The sequence below is a fragment of the Hyla sarda genome, chromosome 3, assembly GCF_029499605.1.
Source record: "Hyla sarda isolate aHylSar1 chromosome 3, aHylSar1.hap1, whole genome shotgun sequence".
Lineage (NCBI taxonomy): Eukaryota > Metazoa > Chordata > Amphibia > Anura > Hylidae > Hyla > Hyla sarda.
Window position 1 is genome coordinate 112,738,497 of NC_079191.1, and position 25,367 is coordinate 112,763,863.

Here is a 25,367-nt window from a genome sequence, read left to right on the forward strand (position 1 = left end):
GATTGGGTTAGTGTTTTTAAGTTTTTTGATTCACCTCTACCCCACATTGAATAAAGGTTGTTTTTAATATTTTTTTGAACACATATTTGTATAGAGGCTCTAGTTAACTCCCTTTTGGGGGTTAAACTGTTGTGACTTGTTGATACCTCTGTATGTGTTGAGTGGCCTCTGTTGATTATATTTGTAACTGATCCAGAGTTAACCCTGTAGACGCTGTGACCCCAGCGTCTATTAGGATTACAGAGGGAGGGAGCTCCCTCTGTCACCGATCGGCGCTCTGCAAAGTAAAAGCAGAGCACCGATGGTTGCCATGGCAACCAGAGGACTGGCAGTGGCCTCCGTTGTCATGGCAACAGATCAATCTCTACCTAAGGTAGTGACTGATCTATCCTATGTCTGTAACCGCATCATCTATTAGGGTAACAGAGGGAGGGCGCTCTGCAAGCTCTGCAAAGTGAAAGTAGAGCGCCGATGGTTGCCATGGCAACCGGAGGACTGACAGTGGCCTTCGTTGTCATGGCAACAGATCAGTTTTTACCTAAGGTAGTGACTGATCTATCCTATGTCTATGACAGACATAGGCATAATTCAATGGAGTACTGATGTGTATGCCATTGAATTATATGTATAATAGTAAAAAAAAAGTAAAATGTGAAATAAAATTGGAAAATAAAAAAAAAGTGAAAAAAATAATTATATATATATATATATATATATATATATATATATATACCTATATATATATATTACACCCCAAAACACGTCCAAAAATAGTCCCCCCAAAAACGTCAACATGTTCCGCAAAAAAAGAGTCCTCACACAATTGCGTCAGTGAAAAAGTAAAAAGTTATGGCTCACAGAATACGGTGACTTACAAATGATTTTTAATTTTTTTTTTTTTTTACAAAAATTGTTTTTATGCTATAAGCGAACTAAAATGTAAAAAAAAGGATAGAAATTTGTTATCACCATAACCATATCAACCTGCATAGTAAAGTTAACATGTCATTTATACTGCATGATGAACAAGCTAAATTTTTTTTATATAAAAAACAACCACAGAATAGATTTTTTTTATGTATACCACCTCATAAAAAATAAAACAAAAAATGATCAGTGTCACATCTGGTGTTGTGTTACTTTGTCAACACCTACTGTTACAGAACAAAAATGGATTAAAACGAAAAATGTGCAAAAAAATAATGAAATTTTAAAATTCAGCCTCCACTTTGCTTTCATTTCTGTGAAATGCCTAAAAGGTTAATAAACGTCTTTAATGTCATTCTGACTATTTTAAGGGGTGAAGTTTTTAAAACGGGGTGATACATGGGGGTATCTAACATACAGGCCCCTCAATTCCACTTCAGAACTCAGCTGGTCCCTGTAAAAACAGATATCTGAATTTTCTTGAAAATCTGAAAAATGTATGCTAAACTTATAAACCTTCTAACATTCTAGAAAAGTAAAAGAATGTTTATCAAATGATGGGAACGTAAAGTAGATATATTGTAGATGTGAATAAATTATTAATTTGGTGCAGTATGACTATTTATCGTACAAGCAGAAAATGTAAAGTCTAGAAAAATGGTAATTTTTAATTTTTTTCTTAGAATTTGGGATTTATTTTTTTTTTACAAAAAAGCTAAATATATCAATCAAAATGTACCACTAATGTAAAGTACAATATGTCATGGAAAAAAATATCTCAGAATCGCTTTCATAAGTAAAAGTGTTCCAAAGTTATTAGTGGACGCACGTCAGATTTAGAAAATTTACCTTGGTCACTAAGGTCAAAACAGGCTATTGAATAAAGGGGTTAAACTGTGCCACCCCCCCCTAACAGCAGGTGGCACTGCTTAAAGGGGTATTCCAGGGATTCTTTTTTTATTTGACTATGCTACTGGGGCTGTAAAGATAGTGTTGTTCACAATATAGTGTCTGTACCTCTGTTTGACGGTTTTCTCACAAATCTTCTGCGATTTTCATTCCAATATTTATTTTTAACAGCATACAAAATGACTGTTGTCTCAGATTTTTCCCAGGTTGCAATGCGGCCGAGACCTAACTCACTAGTCAGCTGATGACAGGGAGCCTGTCTGCTTCACTAGGTGGAGCGATCGCTTGGTGGGAGAGAGATCAATCTGCAACTAATGCAACAGCTGCAGGCACCTTGATTGAAAACCACAGGTCTTTTGAATGGATGCAGCTCATTTATGTTTCAATGGGTGAGGTGGCTCATGTGTGGGAGGGAGGAAAATGGAATTGTGGGATTTGTAATCAAAAAAAGAAAAGTCAAACAGGAAATACCAGTTCACAAAAAGCTAGCCACAGTGTTATGGTAATCTCACAACATAGCCATTTAGTTCCAAGACAAGCGCAGGTCCTTCCTAAGCATGTCCATTACTGCCTGCCAGGTACGTACTAAAATCACTTTATGGTGGATAACCCCTTTAAGGCTACTAATGCAAGTGGCCTAATGAGAGAAGCACTCCTGCCTGTCTGGACTGCAAGTGCAACATGTACATAGTGGATGTATTTAATGTATGTAGTGTCCTTTGTACACATACCTCCATGGATGCACTGGATGTGTACACACAGGGATGACCCATTGCTGTGGTCTGAAGATCTGTTCAGATTAGTGAAACATCTACAAATTTACAACCTGAGGGCTTTATGTCTTTATTTCAACTAATGTTTGTTAAAATAGCTGGGGTACCCCTTTAAGCACAGGTGTTTCCTTTATGCCTTATCCAAATAAAAGCAATAAGCTATTGCCAGGATCTGTATTAAGTTGCAGTTATTTCTGCCATTTTACAAGGGAACTGGGGAGGCATTAGAAATGTTGGTTTCTCGTGAGGAATGAGCCTGGGGAATTCTCCAGAGGACTGTGTTCTATCCTGAATAGACCTTGAATATGAACCTGCCTCCCTGTAGACACAATGAAGAAAAGGACATGTAAAGATGAGTCTTGTAACAGTTGATCTGATTTTCACAGTGTGTTCCTTCCTGAGTTGTCTCCCTGGATAACAGAGATTCAAGGCAGTTTTTGTTTGTTTTTCATTTATCTAGGCAGATTCTGCTGAGCAAACACCTTAACTTTTAGTCTTAAATGAGACACTGTGGAATTATTTCACATTGCACTATGGAGAGAGAAAAAATGACTTACAAGATCAAAAATAGAAAAAAAAGAAAAAGAAAGAAAAGAGCAGAAAGAAGGTTGGTCACAATAGCCTAATGGAAATCTCTACGGCACTAATGACTTAATGGAAACCAAAAGGCATAGAGGTGACTGATGTATCGATGGGAATAGATAGCGGTGTTGTTTGTAAGAGGTGAGAATCCCAGAAGAATACCTTGAGAGTTCTATCTCACAAAAGACAGATTGCTTGTCCACAGGGAGCGGCCGGTGAATCAGCACTGGTCACAGAAATGCCTGGAAAAACAATAGCTTTCCCTTCAAGTGAAAAAGGGCACATTTAGAAAAAAAAATATCTCTAAAAGAAAAAACAAACAAACACAAAAAACAGCAACAACAAAACTTTAACCCCTTAATGACGCAGGACGTAAATGTACTTCCTGGTGAGGTGGTACTTAATGCACCAGGACATATATGTAACACATAGGTTTCAGAAGACAGGAACACAAGTGGATGGGGATCGAACCGTACCAGGGAGCAGAGTCTAAGGTGCCGCTGGTTTTCACCAGATACCGCCGCAAAGCGGGGTGGACTTGCTGCTGCAGGCGGCACCCAGGTCTTTACCCCTGGCACGGCTCGACCAAACAGGCGGCTGAGGAGATGCGAGGCACAGGAGGAATAAGGCAGCTCGTAGTAAGGATAGCAGAAGGTCAGGGCAGGCGGCACAGTAGCGTAGTCAGGATGTAGCAGGAGGTCAGTAGGCAGGCGGCAAAGGAGCAAGGTCAGGCCACAGAGCAAAGGATCAGATACACAGCAAGGCAACTCTCATGTATGTTTTCTCTCAGGCTCAAGGCAACAAAGATCAGGCAGGGAAGTGAGGGAGGGGGACTTTATGAATGAGCCACAGGTGTACTACACTAATGGGCATGCTGGCCCTTTAAATCTTAAAGCTCCGGCGCCCGCACACCCTAGGGGAAGGGGACACGAGTGCCGAGGCAGAGACAGTGGCAGGAGAAGCACCAGGTGAGTGACAGACTGGGATTCGCATGCTGGCGCGTCCTGCAATGCGAATCCCAGCCCCGCCGGCAGCAACATGTAACGGGACCATACGCTCACAGCCAGCATGTGCAGAGCCCAAATAGTGTAAAAAAAATTTTTTTATAAACATATTTGGTATCGTCGCGTGCATAAATATCCAAACTCTTAAAATATAATGTTAATGATACCATACGGTGAACGTCGTGAATGAAAAAAAAGGCCAAAATAGCTGCTTTTTTTATAACATTTTATTCCAAAAATTTTTTATAAAAAATGTATAAAAATTTTATATATACAAATATGGTACCAATAAAAAGTACAGATCATGGTGCAAAAAATTAGCCCCCATATGGAAAAATGAAAAAGTTCTAGGTGATTTTAAACTTTTTTACTTTTTTTTTTAGCGCAACAGTAATAGAAATGTAATCATGGGTATCATTTTAATTGTATTGACCCAAACAATAAAGAACACATGTCATTCTTACTGTAAATTGTACGGCGTGAAAACGAAACCTACAAAAATGTGCAAAATTGCAGTTTTCTTTTACATTTTCCCACACAAATAGTATTTTTTTGGTTGTGCAATACATTTTATGGTAAAGTGAGTGATGGCATTACAACGGACAACCGGTCGTGCAAAAAACGACACCACATACTAGTTTTTGGATGAAAATATAAAAGAGTACATTTTTTGAAGGCGAGGAGGAAAAAACGAAAATGTAAAAATAAAACTGTCCTTAAGGCCAAAATGGGCTGAGTTCTTAACCAGTTAAGGACCCAGGGTGTACGGGTTCGTCCCAACACCTGGTACTTAAGGACCCAGGACATACCTGTACGCCCGTGGGAATTTTGGTCCCCGTCGCACGCCGGGTGGGGACCGGACCGGGGTGACTGCTGATGTTGATCAGCAGGCACCCAGTGCAAATGCCCAGGGGGGTCATCAGATCCCCCCATGTCGGTGATCGCCGCAAATCACCGGTGAATTCACACCGGTGATTTGCCGCAATTTCGGGTCATACGGGTCTCCGGTGATCCGGAAAATAAGGGGGATCGGGGTTGTCCAAGGCACCCACGATCCAACTGAAGGGATAGGAGTGAGGTGGCAGGGGTGCCACCCCTTCTATCCCTGCTATTGGTGGTTCAGAAGCGATGACCAATAGCAGATCGGGGGCGGGGGGGGTTAACTTTCGGTTCCCCGTTCTGCCCACCCACAGTAGGCTTGGCAGAATGGGGAAACCGACGAGGACCGGCACCGAAGGTCCAGATGTTGCAAAACTACAACTCCCAGCATGCACAGAAGGCTGTTTGCTGTTTGGGCATGCTGGGGTTTGCAGTTTTGCAACAGCTGGAGGGCTACAGTTTGGATATCACTGTGCAGTGGTCTCTAAACTGTGGCCCTCTACATCTTGCATAACCACAACTCCTAGAATGCCCACACAGCAGTTTTCTGTCTGGGCATGCTGGAATTTGTAGTTTTGCAACATCTTGAGGGCCACAGTTTGGAGATCATTGTTGCAAAACTGCAAATCCCAGCATGCCCAAACAGCAAACAGCTGTCTCGGCATGCTGGGAGTTGTAGTTGCGTACCTCCAGCCGTTGCATAACTAAATCTCCCAGTATGCCCTTTGGCGATCAGTACATGCTGGGAGTTGTAGTATTGCAACAGCTGGAGGCACACTGGTTAGAAAATGCTGAGTTAGGTGACAGAGCATAACATGCTGAGTTAGGTAACAGAACACAGGTACAAACGTGCAGGGGGGATGACAGGTACAGAGACGCTCTCGGGCTGCCCGAGAGCGCCTCTGTACCTGTTGTCCCCCTGCACGTTTGTACCTGTGATCGGCTGACCTGGCCATGTCTTTGATGCTACGAAAATAAAGACGCATGAAGATAACCATTACCCATTGCGGTGAGTGCGCTGGTTCTTTCTCTCTATGTGTTATAGTTGATACCTGACTGTTCCACCGGCTGGCACCACCCGGGAATTGATATACACAGGCAACGCTGCTTGGACATTTACCGCTAGATAGCGATTGAAGGGTTAATCCCACCACAGTGCAGTGGCTGTGCCCAACCGTAATCTGTTTGGACTATTCTATATAACTGAAGGTTTTCCAACCAGTGTGCCTCCACCTGTTGCAAAAGTACAACTCCCAGCATGCACGGTCTGTCAGTAAACGCTGGGAGTTGTAGTTTTGACAACTGGAGGATTGCCCCCCCACCATGTGAATGTACATTCACACTGGCAGGTTTACTGCTTGATGTTTGAGCTGCGGCAAATATTTCACTGCAGCGCAACTCCTAGCGGGAAACTCACAATAAACCTCCGCCAGTGCTAATGTACCCTAAAAACACTACACTACACTAATACATAATAAAGGGTAAAACACTACATATACACCCCTTACACTGCCCCCCCCCCCCAATAAAAATGAAAAAGTATTGTACGGCAGTGTTTAAAAAACGTAGCCTCCAGCTGTTGCAAAACAACAACTCCCAGCATTTCCGGACAGCCACTGACTGTCCAGGCATGCTGGGAGTTTAGCAACAGCTGGAGGCACCCTGTTTGGGAATTACTGGCATAGAATACCCCTATGTCCACCCCTATGCAATCCATAATTTAGTCCTCAAATGGCATGGAGCTCTCTCACTTCGGAGCCCTGTCGTATTTCAAGGAAACAGTTTAGGGCCACATATGGGGTATTTCCGTACTCGGGAGAAATTGCACTACAAATTTTAGTTTTTTTTTTTTCTCCTTTTACCCCTTATGAAAAGGAAAAGTTGGGGGCTACACCAGCCTGTTAGTGTAAAAAAATAAAAAGTTTTACACTAACATGCTGGTGTTGCTCCATACTTTTTTTTTTCACAAGCGGTAGAAAGAAAACAAGACCCCCAAAATTTGTAATGCAATTTCTCCTGAGTATGGGAATACCCCATATGTGGGCGTAAAATGCTCTGCGGATGCACAACAAGGCTCAGGAGTGAGAGCGCACTATGTACTTTTGAAGCCTAAATTGGTGATTTGCACAGGGGTGGCTGATTTTGCAGCAGTTCTGACATAAATGAAAAAAAAAATACCCACATGTGACCCCATTTTGGAAACTACACCCCTCACGGAACGTGACAAGGGGTATAGTGAGCTTTAACACCCGACAGGTGTTTGATGAATTTCCATTAAAGTTGGATGAGAAAATGAAAAAAAATATTTTTATCACTAAAATGCTGGTGTTACCCTAAATTTTTCATTTTCACAAGGGAAAATAGGAAAAAAGCCCCCAAAATTTGTAACCCCATTTCTTCTGAGTAAGAAAATACCCCATATATGGATGTAAAGTGCTCTGCTGGCGCACTACAATGCTCAGAAGAAAAGGAGCGCCATTGAGCTTTTGAAGAGAAAATTGAATTGAAGGCCACATGTGTTTACAAAGCCCCCATAGTGCCAAAACAATGGACGCCCCCCCACATGTGACCCCATTTTGGAAACTACACGCCTCATGTAATGTAATAAGGGGTATAGTGAGCATTTATACCCCACAGGTGACTGACATTTTTGGAACAGTGGTCCGTGAAAATGAAAAATGTAATTTTTCATTTGCACAGCCCACTGTTCCAAAGATCTGTCAAACGCCAGTGGGGTGTAAATACTCACTGCACCCCTCATTAAATTCTGTGAGGGGTGTAGTTTCCAAAATGGGGTCACATGTGGGGGCACCACGGGGGGGCTTTGTAAACGCACATGGCCCCTGACTTCCATTCCAAAGAAATACTCTTTCCAAAAGCTCAATGGCATTCCTTCTCTCCTGAGCATTGTAGTGCACCAGCAGAACACTTGACGTCCACACATGGGGTATTTCCATACTCAGAAGAGATGGGGTTACAAATTTTGGGGGTCATTTTCTCTTATTACCCCTTGTAAAAATGTAAAATTTGGGGAAAAACAGCATTTTAGTGAATTTTTTTTTTCATTTACACATACAACTAACAAAAAGTCGTCAAACACCTGTGAGGTGTTAAGGCTCACTGTACCCCTTGTTACGTTCCTTGAAGGGTGTAGTTTCCAAAATAGTATGCCATGTGTTTTTGTGCTTTTTTTTTTGCTGTTCTGGCACCCTAGGGGCTTCCTAAACGCAGCATGCCCCCCAAAAACCATTTCAGCAATATTTGCTTTCCAAAAGCCAAATGTGACTCCTTCTGTTCTGAGCATTGTAGTGCACCAGCAGAGCACTTGACGTCCACACATGGGGTATTTCCATGCTCAGAAGAGATGGAGTTACAATTTTTTTTTTTTTTTTTTTGTGGGGGGGGGGGGGGGGCATTTTCTCCTATTACCTCTTGTAAAAATAAAAAATTTGGGGGAAAACTATCATTTTAGTGAAAAAAAATTACATTTACACATCCAACTTAAATGAAAAGTCGTCAAACACCTGTGGGGTGTTAAGGTTCACTGTACCTCTTGTTACATCCCTTGAGGGGTGTAGTTTCCATGTGGGTTTTTTTTTTTTGCTGTTCTGACACCATAGGGGCTTCTTAGAGGTGACATGCCCCCCAAAAACCATTTCAGAAAAACTCAGTCTCCAAAATCCCACTGTCGCTCCTTCCCTTCTGTGCCCTCTAGTACACCCACAGAGCACTTGACATACACATATGAGGTGTTTCCTTACTTGAGAGAAATTGGGTTACACATTTTAGAAAGATTTCTCTGCTTTTACCCCTTTAAAAAATTCAAACACTGTGTCTACAAGAACATGCCAGTGTAAAAAATGAAGATTTTTAATTTTCCATCACCTAAAGGGTTAGCAAACCTTTTGAATGTAATGTCATTTTAAATACTTTGAGGGGTGCAGTTTTTTATAATGGAGTATTTTTTGGGGGTATTTCTAATTGGAAGGCCCTTCAAATCCACTTCAAAACTGAACTGGTCCCTGAAAATTTTCGATGTAAAAAATTTTGTGAAAAATTGGAAAATTGCTGCTATACTTTGAAGCCCTATGATGTCTTCTAAAAGTAAAAACATGTAAATTTTATGATGCCAACATAAAGTAGACATTTGTATATGTGAATCAATATATAATTTATTTGGAATATTCATTTTCCTTATGAGCAGAGAGCTTCAAAGTTAAAAAAAAAATTTCGACAAGATTTCACCACTAGTATAAAGTAGAATACGTCACGAAAAAAACTATCTCGGTATCAAAATGAAAGGCAAAAGCATCCAAGAGTTATTAATGGTTAAAGTGACAGTGGTCAGATGTGCAAAAAATGGCCGGGTACTTAAGGGGTTAAGGGGTTAATGAAGATGCCTCACCTAGAATTTTTTGTCGACACTGCCCGGGCTGCAAGAAAGTAAAACAATAAACAGGACTCATCTGCTTCCGCTTCCCTAGTGTCTCGTTCTGTTTCTTGACTGGTGTCTCCTTCCTAGTCTGGCTGTGGTCAGCGTGTCACACTGCTGGTCAGCAAATCCCCAGCTGCATCAATATCCCGCCTTGGCTGGTTAAAAGCTGAGCGGCAGTGTAATGCATTGAGCCACGGCATTGGTATCCTAGGCTCAGTGCATCACATTGCTGCTCCGCCTATCGCCGGCCGAAGCGAGACATTACTTTGGCTGGGAATTTGTTGTCCAGCAGTGTGATGCGCTGACCACAGCCAGACCAGGAAGAAGACAGCAGCAGAGAAACGGAACAAGATACCGGGGTATCGGGAAAGCATAAGCAGGTGAGTCCTGTTTTTTGTTTTATTTTCTTTCAGCCCGGGCATTAAAAAAAATGTTTTTCTAGATAAGCCTTCTTTAAATAACAAAATACATGGTGTGCACCATTCTAATGTCTAAATGGTCCCATACCAACATTTCCCTGGTTCCTCCAATTTGTGTTTACTCTGTTAAAGCTACAATGTGTCACCAAAGAATAACCATAGAGATGACACCTCAATCCCACAACCATTACCTCTGCGGCCACATGGTTGCCACAGTCACATGTGAAGACAACGTAAGACCAGCTGGAGATCTAGGAACCATTGGCATGGGAGTGGAGAAATTTGAAAGGTAGCTAGATTTTATTGTTATTTGTAATGAAAAACTCCTATGCCCTAAAGCACAATACATACAAAAATATACACCAATTTTAGACACCAAAAATGGTAGGAAATAGGATTAGCTACTGATTTCATATCATAATCTTAAAATATTATTGCTACAAGTGACAAGGTACTGTAAGTGATGACTCAGCTGAGCACAAGGTTCCATGTGCTGTCCTGATTATGAATTGACCACATTGTTCTTTATAGCCAGCAGTTGTTGTAGCTGTAAGATTTTATGATTAATGTATTTGCATATTAATTGCATATTAATGCAAATACTACTACTACTATGTTCTGTACAGGTATTAACTAGTGAAGGTCATTCTAGGACTAAAATGTGATATTTCCATTATGACTGCAATAGTAAGAGTGGGATGCCAAAAATATTAAAGGGAACCTGATGCACTGCAAATACTGTTCTGTCTGAGGGCAGAATGTTTTAGAGTAGAAGATGGTGATTAGGTGATATATAATTTTGTAAGAAAACAGTCAGTATAACATGCATTTTATTAGTTTAAATCCTTGATTGTTCTTGGTTTAGGATTCCAGTGGGCAGTGCCGCCCATAAATTGACAGCAGTTGCAAGTGAAAAATTAAAGATAAAAAATTTGTTGGTGAATATATCTGAAAGTTGATATGCAGGTGGTCTAATAGTATTGGGGTATGGCATTGATGTATACCCCAATGCTATTAGACCACCTGCATATGAACTTTCAGATATATTACCCAACAATTTTTTTTTCACTCGCAGCGGCTGGAACCTCACTACTTCTTAGGTACCACTGTACCATGTGCGCAGTATTGGACTTAATACTGATTTTTATCATCTTTTTACTTTCATCATTTAGTGCTAATTCATATGTATGTATCTCGTCTGTGGCAAGGGCCCTGCCATGGACGTGACTTTCAATTAATAGTTTAATAAATATTTTAAGTAAAACTAGCCATATCAGTTATTTATTTATTTTTTATTTTAGTAGTACATTTAGTAGTATATGCATACTTAGAGGGCTGTATCCAGTCGTATAAATTCTCCGTTAGCTTTTTTGGCACAAGGAGTATCGTGCAACACAGCGACTTTGGTATACATTGTATTTTATAGTGTGAGCCACCTACAACCCTTTGTGTTGCAGTCCGTATTGCTGACTGACAGCTATCTTTGTAGATATGCTAATCTATTTTCCACCGGTGTACCCCTTTAAGCACATGCATCGATATTGTTGTGTCCTCTGCTTTGCTTAACTATGCACCACCTGACCCCACCTTCAGAGACATACCTTTCCTACTGACTTTACCCACACGGATTTTATCTAACAAGCTAGGTACAAACCACTTTCTACATTTCTATTATTTTACAGAGGGCCTGCAAAGATCTATGCCAGTGGTGTTCAGGAACACCCCATTGGGAAACAAAAATTAGTCAGAAACCCTCTCCAATGTCTGGTGTGTGACTACCAAACCCTCATTCCTTGCCAAAAAGCAGCCCACCAACTTTCTAATCAGCCCTGGTTTGTTCAGACTGGCCACCTGCTGGGCCATAGATTCCCCCATGTTAGGCAGCACATAGTTAGAGCTCCCCTTTAGGCAGCACATAAGATTCCCCCAAATTAGGCAGCACATAATTAGAGCCCCCCTTAAGGCAGCACATAGTGGGATTTGAACCCAAGGCCCCAGCGCTGCAAGGCAGCAGTGCTAACCTCTGAGCCACCATGCTACCCTTACCATACATCTTATATCCAGCGGCCAGAAAAATTGCAGCACCAGAAAAAGTGCAGCAGCAGAGGCAAGAAAAACTAGGCATGTACACCTGGCTGGAAAATTTGGTATTGTTGCAGCTGTAGGAGCGGCCATAAAAATTGCAGCACCATAACAAGTGCAGCAGCAGAGGCCAGAAAAATTAGGCATGTACACATGGATGAAAATTTGGTATTGTCCCAGCCGCTACTGTAGCAGCGGCCAGAAAAATTTCTGTTTGTTTTGCCATGCAGAAAGTGCCCTAAAACATTACGGCTTGAACCCAACTTGGTGGCAGATAAGTCAGGCACGTCGTCCGGGATTCAAAGTTCAAATACAGCAGCGTGTGGACCATATTTAGCCCAAGGCAACTCATCTGATCATGCCTTGTTCAGTCAAATGTATCGCCCAGTGTCAGTCCCTTCGGGATCCATCCCTCATTCGTCTTCATAAAGGTGAGGTAATCCAGACTTTTTTTAACAAGGTGACTCCTCTTCTCAGTGAGAATACCTCCTGCTGCACTGAAGGTCCTTTCTGACAGGAAACTTGAATCGGGACAGGCCAGAAGTTCGAGCTCAAATTGGGATAGCTCAGGCCACAGGTCAAGCCGGCACACCCAGTAGTCAAGGGGTTCATCGCTCCTCAGAGTGTTGATATCTGCGGTTAAGGCCAGGTAGTCTGCTACCTGTCGGTCAAGTCGTTGCCGCAGGTCCAGCAAGCGATGCTGATAAGGCTGTTTCTGGTGCTGATGGTGTCCACAACTCTTCCTCTTCACACTCATCTACTACCTGATCCAGCACTCTTCGCAGGGCACGCTCCAGGAAGAAAACAAACGGTATGATGTTCCTGATGGTGCCTTCAGTGCAACTGACCAGGTTTGTCACCTCCTCAAAAGGATGCATGAGCCTACAGGCATTGCGCAAGAGCCTCCAGTAACGTGGCAAAAAAAACATTCCTAGCTCCGCAGATGATGTCCTAGCACCCTCGTCATACCAATATTCGTTGACAGCTTGTTCTTGTTGGAGCAGGCAGTCGAACATTAGAAGTGTTGAATTCCAATGTGTCGGGCTGTCGCAAATAAAGCGCCTCACTGGCATGTTGTTTCGCCACTGGATATCTGACAAGTGCGCCATGGCCATGTAGGAACGCCTGAAATGGCCACACACCTTCCTGGACTGCTTCAGGACATCCTGTAAGCCTGGGTACTTGAGCACAAAGCATTGTACAATCAGATTACACACATGTGCCATGTACGGCACATGTGTCAACTTGCCCAACCTCAATGCCGCCAACAATTTTGTTCCATTGTCACAAACCACCTTGCCGATCTCCAGTTGGTGCGGAGTCAGCCACTGTTCCACCTGTGCGTTCAGGGCCGACAGGAGCGCTGGTGCGGTGTGACTCTCCGCTTTGAGGCAAGTCAACCCCAAGATGGCATGACACTGCCGTATCCGGGATGTGGAATATCACCTGGGGAGCTGGGGGGTGCCGGAGATGTGGAGCAAGACGCAGCAGGTGAAGAAGACTCCGCCGAGGATGTTATGGAAGAGGATGGAGTAGGAGGAGTAGAGGAGGTGGCAGCAGGCCTGCCTGCAAGTCGTGGCGGTGTCACCAACTCCTTTGCAGAGCCACGCATTCCATGCTTGGCAGCCATCACCAGGTTTACCCAATGCGCAGTGTAGGTGATATACCTGCCCTGACCATGCTTTGCAGACCAGGTATCAGTGGTCACATGGACCCTTGCCCCTACACTGTGTGCCAGACATGCCATAATTTCCTTTTGCACAATGGAGTAAAGGTTGGGGATTGCCTTTTGTGCAAAACATTTCGGCCGGGTTCCTTCCACTGCGGTGTCCCAATGGCTACAAATTAGGCCTCAGACTCCACCAGCTTGTATGGTAAAAGCTGGCGGGCTAGCAGTTCCGATAAGCCAGCTGTCAGACGCCGAGCTAGGAGGTGACTTTGAGACATTGTCTTTTTGTGCTCAAACATCTCCTTGACAGACACCTGACTGTGGGCAGATGAGCAGGAACTGCGAGAGACGGAGAGGCGGATGGTTGAGAGGGGGCAAGGAGGGCAGCCTAGGTGGGTGTTGGACTTCTCACGACTCAGTTTCTTCTGGCACAGGTTGCAAATTGCCTCGCTGTTGTCAGGCAGACACACAAAAAAAGTGCCACACTGCTGAGCTCTGCGATGACGGCATTCTGGTGGTGGCAACAGCATGCGTTGATTGGCGTCCCGTCTGGCTGACCCCGGTGCCGATGCATGCTGTCTGACTGTGCCACTAGCTCCTTGCGATGACCTCCCCCTGCTTCTAACTCGTCTCCTCCTCCTCTCTGTCTCCCCATCTGATCTTTCCCCCTCTTCTTCTCTTATAGCAGGCACCCACGTGGCATCCACGGACACATCGTCATCATCAACACCTTCACCGCTATATGATACCTCAAGAAAGGAAGCAGCAGTGGGTACAACATCATCACACCGTACGTCCATGTGTGTAATGCTGCCTGACTGAGACATATCCCTGTTAACTACATCCTCTGGCAATAATGGTTGTGCATCACTCATGTCTTCAAACTGATGTGTAAATAACTCCTCTGACGGATCAAGTAAAGCTGCTGTGGTGCTAGTGTTGGTGGTGGCGGCAGAAGGGCAAGTGGTAGCATGAGAGGTGCCCAAAGCTAAGCTAGAGGAGGAGAAGGATGGTGCATCAAGGTTCCGAGCGGAGGCTGTAGTAGGTTGGGTGTCTTGTGATAGCCAGTCAACTAAGTCCTCAGAACTTTGGGGGTTCAGGGTACGTGGCCTCTGAACACTGGCCATTCTAGGGCCAAAGGGAATCCCAGCACCACGACGGCCCCTGCGGGGTGGCCTTCCTCTGCCTGTCATTTTTTTTTGTTTAAATTTGCACAAGTGTCATACCAAATGTAATTTGCACTAGGGTGACACAATTTGCCCTGCAGGCCAAAAAAACTGGCAACTGTGACGTGAACTGACAGTGACTGGTTTTATTTAACAACCAAAAAAAGGTATTTTTTTTTAATTTGCACAACTGTCACACCAAATGTGATTTGCACTAGGGTGACACAATTTGCCCTGCAGGCAAAAAAACTGGCAACTTTGACGTGAACTGACAGTGACTGTTTTATTTAACAGCCAAAAAAAGGTATTTTTTTTAATGTCCACAACTGTCACACCAAATGTGATTTGCATTAGGGTGACACAATTTGCCCGGCAGGCAAAAAAAACTGGCAACTGTGACGTGAACTGACAGTGACTGGTTTTATTTAACAGCCAAAATATTTTTTTTTTATTTGCACAAGTGTCACACCAAATGTGATTTGCACTAGGGTGACAGAATTTGCCCTGCAGGCAAAAAAAACTGGCAACTGTGACATGAACTGACAGTGACTGGTTTTATTTAACAGCCAAAATAGTTTTTTTTATTTGCACAAGTGTCACACCAAATGTGATTTGCACTAGGGTGACACAATTTGCCCTGCAGGCAAAAAAAACTGGCAACTGTGACTTGAACTGACAGTGACTGGTTTTATTTAACAGCCAAAAAAAGGTATTTTTTTTAATGTCCACAACTGTCACACCAAATGTGATTTGCATTAGGGTGACACAATTTGCCCGGCAGGCAAAAAAACTGGCAACTGTGACGTGAACTGACAGTGACTGGTTTTATTTAACAGCCAAAATATTTTTTTTTTATTTGCACAAGTGTCACACCAAATGTGATTTGCACTAGGGTGACACAATTTGCCCTGCAGGCAAAAAAAACTGGCAACTGTGACATGAACTGACAGTGACTGGTTTTATTTAACAGCCAAAATAGTTTTTTTTTTTTTATTTGCACAAGTGTCACACCAAATGTGATTTGCACTAGGGTGACACAATTTGCCCTGCAGGCAAAAAAAACTGGCAACTGTGACGTGAACTGACAGTGACTGGTTTTATTTAACAGCCAAAAAAAGATATTTTTTTTTAATTTGCACAACTGTCACACCAAATGTGATTTGCACTAGGGTGACACAATTTGCCCTGCAGGCAAAAAAACTGGCAACTGTGACGTGAACTGACAGTGACTGGTTTTATTTAACAGCCAAAAAAATGTTTTTGTATTTTTAAATTTGCACAACTGTCACACAAAATGTGATTTTCACTAGGGTGACACAATTTGCCCTGCAGGCAAAAAAAAAAACTGGCAACTGTGACATGAACTGACAGTGACTAGTTTTATTTAACAGCCAAAAAAGGTTTTTTTTTCAGTTTGCACAACTGTCACACCAAATGTGATTTGCACTAGGGTGACACAATTTGCCCTGCAGGCAAAAAACTGGCAACTGTGACGTGAACTGACAGTGACTGGTTTTATTTAACAGCCAAAAAAGGTATTTTTTTTTTAATGTGCACACTGTCACACCAAATGTGATTTGCACTAGGGTGACACAATTTGCCCTGCAGGCAAAAAAAAACTGGCAACTGTGACGTGAACTGACAGTAACTGGTTTTATTTAACAGCCAAAAAAGGAATGTTTTTTTTTTATTTGCACAACTGTCACACCAAATATGATTTGCACTAGTGTGACAATGAGCAAAAAAGCTTGCCAGCGGAGTTCCCCTTTTAAACAGTGGTCCCCAACCAGGGTGCCTCCAGCTGTTACAAAATACAGGGACTGATATATTTCAGCCCTATGAATACTGTAGTAGTTAGTTGCTTTAAAGAAAAAAAACTTGCCAGCGGAGTTCCCCTTTTAAGCAGTGGTCCCCAACCAGGGTGCCTCCAGCTGTTGGAAAACACACAGACTGATATCTTTCAGCCCTTTGAATACTGTAGTAGTTAGTTGCTTGAAGGAACTTAAGTTTTATACTGGAGTACCCCTTTTAACCAGCAGTTCCCTCCCAACCAGGGTGCCTCCAGCTGTTGCAAGACACACGGACTGATATTTTTCAGCCCTTTGAATACTGTAGTAGTTAGTTGCTTGAAGGAACTTAAGTTTTATTCTGGAGTACCCCTTTTAACCAGCGGTTCCCTCGCAACCAGGGTGCCTCCAGCTGTTGCAAAACACACAGACTGATATTTGAGCCCTAAAAAGGGCTTTTTTGGGTGCGGTCCTTAAAGCAGATGTTACACTAGTGCTTTAGGAGTAAACTGGACCCTGAATACAGTATAGGGGGCGGATCAAACTTCACATATGGGAACGCGAACATGCTAAATTCGCCGGGAACTGTTTGCCGGCGAAAAATTCGCTACATCTCTAGTTACAAATTTTGGTATGATTTTTCTCCTTTTACCACTGGGTCTACTATAACATGCAAGTGTAAAAAAATGAAGATTTTGAATTTTCTCCTTTATTTTGCTGCTATTCCTGTGAAACGCCTAAAGGGTAAACACACTTTCTGAATGTTATTTTGAATATTTTTTTTTGGGGGGGGGATGCAGTTTTTATAATGGGGTCATTTTTGGGATATTTCTAATATGAGGGCCCTTCAAATCCACTTAAAAACTAAATTGGTCCCTGAAAAATTCAGATTTTGAAAATTTTGTGAAAAATTGGAAAATTGCTGCTGAACTTTGAAGCCCTCTGATGTCTTCCAAAAGTAAAAACATGTCAACTTTATGAAGCAAACATAAAATAGACATATCGTATATGTGAATCAATATATCATTTTTTTGTGATGTCCATTTTCCTTATAAGCAGAGAGCTTCAAAGTAAAAATAAAAATGCAACATTTTCAAATTTTACATCAAATTTTGAAATTCTTTACCAAGAAATGATGCAAGAATCGATGAAAATTTACCACTAACATAAAGTAGAATATGTCACAAAAAAAAATTCTGGGAATCAAAATGAAAAGTAAAGGCATCCCAGGGTTATTAATGCTTAAAGTGACAGTGGTCAGATGTGCAAAAAATGCTCTGGTACTAAAGGTTAAAATGGGCTTAGTCCTTAAGGGGTTAACATATAAGTTTTGGACATGTATGTTTATACGATCTACTGTATATGTCTTGTCTATTTGGATAAATACTGCCATGATTTTAGAGAAATTGATCAGTGGAGGAGGGAGGAGGGAAGGGAAGAAGTGGCTTATAAGTGGAAAAGAGGCATTTTACTTTAACAAAGTATATAGAGCTATATTCACTTATGCTTTTGATTTTATTGCAAAGTTTGTTGAGAGTATTTTGCCTATTTAAGTGTCTTTCCTGTAGAGATTGTTAACTTCTTGTCACTTACATCAATCATGTCATTTGACAAGGGGTGGGCACATTTTTACACTAGATTTTATGTATTGAGAAAATATGGCAAAAAGTTAACTTTACTGAAAAAGTACATTTTAAAGTATTTCCTGTAGGTTAACTCAACTAGATATGGGCTAGAAATAGAAATTGTGAGATATGATATTAACACAGAAGGGGTTTTCCTGGGTCAGTAAAAACATGGCCGCTTTATTCCAAAAGCCGCACCGAAACACATTTGGCAGTAATTAGAGCATCCAGTCTTTTTGGTATGATTCCATAAGGTTTGCACACTTAGATTTGGGGATTTTCTGTCATTCTTTTCAGCAGATCCTCTAAAGCTCTGTCAAGTTGGATGGGGAAAATATTATCAATATCGCATATATGTTAGGATGCCGTAACCCAAGATAATATAGCTGTGTCTCCTCAGCAATAAATTATAATCTCATGAGAGGGACTGCATATTAAAACTTAACTTTTAATAATGATATTAAAAGAGAAATGCAAGACCAAAATTATATGTGTATATACAATTAGTGCAGTGCACGTGCATATAGTGATAAACACAAGCAGGACTGGATGATTTTCCCCTCTCTCCCCCTACTTGACAAGTGTTGCTCGCCCTAAAAAGGGTGGCCCCACACCAGAACCTGTCCCTAAATATCCCTATCTGTCCCTATGAGTTTCATGCACCAGTGATGGTGCATTCATCAGGAAACAATATCATATGGACAGATATATATAAATGTATAATGATAGGGTTATCTATCAATTATAACTGACAGTTCTGCATTAATATACCAATACACCTTAATGTGTTTTTAAAATAAGTACACATAGTTAGATCCCATTATTAACCTAGGTTTCCTAGGGCATTTCTGATACATAGGGATACCCATATAATTGTTGTACAGGGTGGGCCATTTATATGGATACACCTTAATAAAATGGGAATGGTTGGTGATATCAACTTCCTGTTTGTGGCACATTAGTATATGTGAGGGGGGAAACTTTTCAAGATGGGTGGTGACCATGGTGGCCATTTCGAATCCAACTTTTTTCAATAGGAAGATGGTCATGTGACACATCAAACTTATTTGGAATTTCACAAGAAAAACAATTATGTGCTTGGTTTTAACATAACTTTATTCTTTCATGAGTTATTTACAAGTTTCTGACCACTTATGAAATGTGTTCAATGTGCTGCCCATTGTGTTGGATTGTCAATGCAACCCTCTTCTCCCACTCTTCACACACTGATAGCAACACCGCAGGAGAAATGCTAGCACAGGCTTCCAGTATCCGTAGTTTCAGGTACTGCACATCTCGTATCTTCACAGCATAGACAATTGCCTTCAGATGACCCCAAAGATAAAAGTCTAAGGGGGTCAGATCGGGAGACCTTAGGGGCCATTCAACTGGCCCACAACGACCAATCCACTTTCCAGGAAAATGTTCATCTAGGAATGCTCAGACCCGACACCCATAATGTGGTGGTGCATCATCTTGCTGGAAAAATTCAGGGAATGTGCCAGCTTCAGTGCATAAAGAGGGAAACACATCATCATGTAGCAATTTCGCATATCCAGTGGCCTTGAGGTTTCCATTGATGAAGAATGGCCCCACTATGAAGAATGGCCCCGCTATCATTGTACCCCATATACCACACCATACCATCAATTTTTGTGTTCCAACAGTGTTGGAGGGATCTATCCAATGTGGGTTAGTGTCGGACCAATAGCGGTGGTTTTGTTTGTTAACTTCACCATTCACATAAAAGTTTGCCTCATCACTGAACAAAATCTTCTGAAGGCAATTGTCTATGCTGTGAAGATATGAGATGTGCAGCACCTGAAACTACGGATACTGGAAGCCTGTGCTAGCATTTCTCCTGCGGTTTTGCTATCAGTGTGTGAAGAGTGGGAGAAGAGGGTTGCATTGACAATCCAACACAATGGGCAGCACTTTGAACACATTTTATAAGTGGTCAGAAACTTGTAAATAACTCATGAAAGAATAAAGTTATGTTAAAACCAAGCACATCATTGTTTTTCTTGTGAAATTCCCAATAGGTTTGACATGTCACATGACCCTCTTCCTATTGAAAAAACTAAAGTTGGATTCAAAATGGCCGACTTCAAAATGTCCGCCATGGTCACCAACCATCTTGAAAAGTCCCCCCCCCCCTCACATATACTAATGTTCCACAAACAGGAAGTTAATATCACCAACCATTCCCATTTTATTAAGGCGTATCCATATAAATGGCCCACCCTGTACAAGGACACTCATACAAGTAGAAAGAAAAAGACAGCTGTATATCAGATGCCACAAGGGCTACTCACAATTCCCTTGTTATCGGCATCTGCAGGAATCAGATCAGGCATGTGCATCTGTTAAGGTAAGTACAAGTGAAGATGTTATAGGTGCTCATATTGGGGGGCATTTACTAAGGGGTTTAGTCATTTTTTTCTGACTATTTTTGGCGCAAAATTGTCGCAATTGCGCCTACCCTATAAATTGTGCGACTTTCCCTAGCAAGAGCTAGAAAGTCAAAAAAAAATTTCCCGCTTAATTTACGCAAGTTTTCAGTTTTTACTTGCAGTGGTCAGGAATTTATTAACTGAGACAGTCGCAGTTGCGCAATAAACTGTCGCAACGGCCATAAAAATTGACTAAATTTACTCCAGCTCCAACATGGAGCAGGAAAAGCTGCTGCCGCCCGGGCTCCGACATACTTTCTCCCCGCTACCCTCACTGCGCTACCGGGACACTACAGTGATTTATATCCCCCAACCCTCTCACCTGCCAGCGCCACACAACTCCCATCTGTCTGCTGTTGCAAGACTACAAGTCCCAGCATGGCCTTACAGTGAGGACATGCTGGGAGTTGTAGTCTTGTAGCAGCGGGAGCTGAGCGGCGCGGGCGGGAGACAAGGGGGGGGGGGTAGCGGGGAGGCCGTATGAGGAGCCCGGGCGGGAGACAAGGGGGGTAGTGGGGAGACCGTATGAGGAGCCCGGGCGGCTGCACTGTAATGTCAGCCCGGGCTCCTGCCCTGAGAGCCATAGGCTTTGGCTGTCAGGGCATGCTGGGTGTTGTAGTTTTGCAACAGCTGGAGGGCCACAGTTTGCAGACCACTGGTGTGTGGTCTGTAAACTGTAGTCCTCCAGCTGTTGCAAAACTAAACAGCTGAAGGGGACCGGCGAAGAAGTTCACTTACCCTTCCGAGGCTCCAGCGACGATCGCTGACGGAGATCGTCGCGCGGCACTGTCGCGCGGCAGTGTCGCGCGGCAGTGTCGTGCAGCGCTGGATCCTACGGAAGCCGGTAAGTTGCGCAAGCTTCCCAACCAGGGTGCCTCCAAATGTTGCAAGACTACAACTCCCAGCATGCCTGGACACCCTTTGGCTGTCCGGGCATGCTGGGAGTTGTAGTTTTGCAACAGCTGGAGGCACCCTTGTTGGGAAACACTGGCCTAAAACAGTGTTTTCCAACCAGGGTGCCTCCAGATGTTGCAAGACTACAACTCCCAGCATGCCTGGACACCCTGTGGCTGTCCGGGCATGCTGGGAGTTGTAGTTTTGCAACAGCTGGAGGCACCCTTGTTGGGAAACACTGGCCTAAAACAGTGTTTCCCAACCAGGGTGCCTCCAGATGTTGCAAGACTACAACTCCCAGCATGCCTGGACAGCCATTGGCTGTCCAGGCATGCTGGGAGTTGTAGTTTTGCAACAGCTGGAGGGCCACAGTTTGCAGACCACTGGTTTGTGGTCTGTAAACTGTAGTCCTCCAGCTGTTGCAAAACTAAACAGCTGAAGGGGACCGGCGAAGAAGTTCACTTACCCTTCCGAGGCTCCAGCGACGATCGCTGTCGGAGATCGTCGCGCGGCACTGTCGCGCGGCAGTGTCGTGCAGCGCTGGATCCTACGGAAGCCGGTAAGTTGCGCAGGCTTCCCAACCAGGGTGCCTCCAGTTGTTGCAAGACTACAACTCCCAGCATGCCTGGACAGCCTTTGGCTGTCCAGGCATGCTGGGAGTTGTAGTTTAGCAACAGCTGGAGGCACCCTGGTTGGGAAACACTGGCCTAAAACAGTTGGGAAACACTGGCCTAAAACAGTCACCCTGGTTGGGAAACACTGTTTTAGGCCAGTGTTTCCCAACCAGGGTGCCTCCAGATGTTGCAAGACTACAACTCCCAGCATGCCTGGACAGCCTTTGACTGTCCAGGCATGCTGGGGCTTGTAGTTTTGCAACATCTGGAGGCACCCTGGTTGGGAAACACTGTTTTAGGCCAGTGTTTCCCAGCCAGGTTGCCTCCAGATGTTGCAAAACTACAACTCCCAGCATGCCTAGACAGCCTTTGACTGTCCAGGCATGCTGGGACTTGTAGTTTTGCAACATCTGGAGGCACCTTGGTTGGGAAACACTGTTTTAGGCCAGTGTTTCCCAGCCAGGTTGCCTCCAGATGTTGCAAAACTACAACTCCCAGCATGCCTAGACAGCCTTTGACTGTCCAGGCATGCTGGGGCTTGTAGTTTTGCAACATCTGGAGGCACCCTGGTTGGGAAACACTGGCCTAAAACAGTGTTTCCCAACCAGGGTGCCTCCAGATGTTGCAAAACTACAAGTCCCAGGTTGGGAAACACTGTGCCCGGCCTCCGCCCCACCTTACTGTAAGGGCATGCTGGGAGTTGTAGTCCTGCAGCTGGGGGCAGGGGACAAGCTTGTCACTTGCCCACACATCTCCTGCACCACACAACTACAACTCCCAGCATGTCCTTACTGTAAGGGCATGCTAGCAGTTGTAGTCATGCGGGGCGGGAGATGTGTGAGCAGGTGATAATAAATGTACTAACCCATTTTTTTTGTTTTCTTCTCATTTCAGATCTGTTTATCCTGTGGACTCCTTCGGATTCGGTGGACTACTTCGATGACCAGCGTTTTTCTTTGTTTGATTTTAATAAAATGGTTAACGAGGGCTTGTGGGGGAGTGTTTTTTGTAATAAAAAATTTTTAAAACCTGTTGTGTTTTTTTCTTACTTTACTAGACAGGCTTAGTAGTGGAAGCTGTCTTATAGACAGAGTCCATTACTAACCTGGGCTTAGCGCTAGCCACAAAAACAGCTAGCGCTAACCCCCTATTATTACCCCGGTACCCAACGCCACAGGGGTGCCGGGAAGAGCCGGTACCAACAGGCCTGGAGCGTTAAAAATGGCGCTCCTGGGCCTAGGCGGTAACAGGCTGGCATTATTTAGGCTGGGGAGGGCCAGTAACAATGGTCCTCGCCCACCCTGGGAACGTCAGGCTGTTACTGTTTGGTTGGTATTTGGCTGAGAATGAAAATAGGGGGGACCCTATGCGTTTTTTTTTTTAAATAAATAATTAAATATATTAAAAAAACGCATAGGGTCCCCCTATTTTTATTCTCAACCAAATACCAACCAAACAGTAACAGCCTGACGTTACCAGGGTGGGCGAGGACCATTGTTACTGGCCCTCCCCAACCTAAATAACGCCAGCCTATTACCGCCTAGGCCCAGGAGCGCCATTTTTGACGCTCCGGGCCTGTTGGTACTGGCTCTTCCCGGCACCCCTGTGGTGTTGGGTACTGGGGTAATAATTGGGGGTTAGCGCTAGCTGTTTTTGTGGCTAACGCTAAGCCCGGCTTAGTAATGGACTCAGTCTATAAGACAGCTTCCACTACTAAGCCTGTCTAGTAAAGTAAAATAAAAATAAAACACAACAGGTTTTAAAAAAAAATTATTACAAAAAACACTCCCCCACAAGCCCTCGTTAACCATTTTATTAACATCAAGCAAAGAAAAACGCTGGTCATCGAAGTAGTCCACCGAATCCGAAGGAGTCCACAGGATACACAGATCTGTAGAAGAAGTAACCAAAAAAAAAAAAGTGTAAGTACATTTAGGGAGAAAAAAACTGTGTTAAAAAAATGTAATAAACACACACACACACACTAAACACCGTTTACCACTTCTGAGCCATGACTACAATTTACAGTGATCCCTCAACTTACAATGGCCTCAACATACAATAGTTTCAACATACAATGGTCTTTTCTGGACCATCGTAAGTTGAAACCAGACTCAACATACAATGCTACAGACAGTCCAGATCTGTAAAACGTGTCAATGGCTGGAAGAACCAACCAATCAAAATGGGCATTCACTGGTAAAACCCCTGTATTACTGAAGTGTATGCACTGACTGGTGTCTGGTATTACATGTTCTGTACACTTTACCTGTATCAGGGTTAGCTGCTCTTTTGGACACCAGGTGAGGGCGACTCCATTACTTGTTTGGGACATTGCCTGTACTGTACAGGACCCCTGAAGAAGCTCCTGTCCTCTACATAGACCAGTGTTTGCCAAGCAGGGTGGCCCCATCTTTTGCAAAACTACAACTCCCAGCATGCCCGGACAGCCTTTGGCTGTCCAGGCATGCTGGGAGTTATAGTTTTGCAACAGCTGGAGGCTCCCTGCTTGGGAAACACTGACATAGACAGTGATTTACAGCTCCCAGCAGATCTTTATTACTTTTATATGTAAGGATTTGCTTTATCTATATTAGTTATCTACTTATTTTTCTTTGTCACTTTTTCCTATTTTGGATGACATTTTGGTGCCTTTAGAACCAATTACCACGTTTCCATAGAGTTATGGTCTCAACATACAATGGTTTCAACTTACAATGGTTTTCCTGGAACCAATTAATATTGTAACTTGAGGGACCACTGTAGTTATTGAATTATTTAGATGTGGTGAAAAAGCTAAAAAAAAACTCAAAAACAAAAGATCCAGAAGGAAACCAGCAGCCAAACCTATTCAGACAGCAGGAAAAAGGAACAGACTATTTTTTTCTACTACATGAAGTAAATTTCCCACTTTTGCCTATGTGTGCCAAATTTATTAATGCCGTGCAACAATTTAGTAAATTTGTCGCACATAGTCAAAAATGAAGTAGAAAAAAACAGGGTAAAAACCAGACTACATAGTAAAAGATTAGTAAATGCCCCTCATTGATGGTACATGTCTACCTTGTAAAAGTTCAAATCTGCCACTTGCCTATACCACCCTATATTAGTTACATTATATTTACCTGACACCTCTGTATAGAAGATGT

The 25,367-nt window shown here is 43.1% G+C and overlaps 1 long non-coding RNA gene across 2 annotated transcripts in view; it reads right to left on the minus strand.

The window, feature by feature from the left end:
- Positions 1 to 25,367, minus strand: part of LOC130361636 (uncharacterized) — a 102,156-nt gene that overhangs the window by 35,085 nt on the left and 41,704 nt on the right. The window contains exons 2-3 of one of the 2 annotated variants that reach the window (XR_008891089.1): positions 20,573 to 20,620; positions 18,418 to 18,570 (exon numbers count right to left, since the gene is read on the minus strand). This is a non-coding gene — a long non-coding RNA (uncharacterized LOC130361636). Of the gene's footprint in view, positions 1 to 18,417; positions 18,571 to 20,572; positions 20,621 to 25,367 lie in introns of those variants that run through there. The other variant, XR_008891090.1, reaches the window with a different exon arrangement.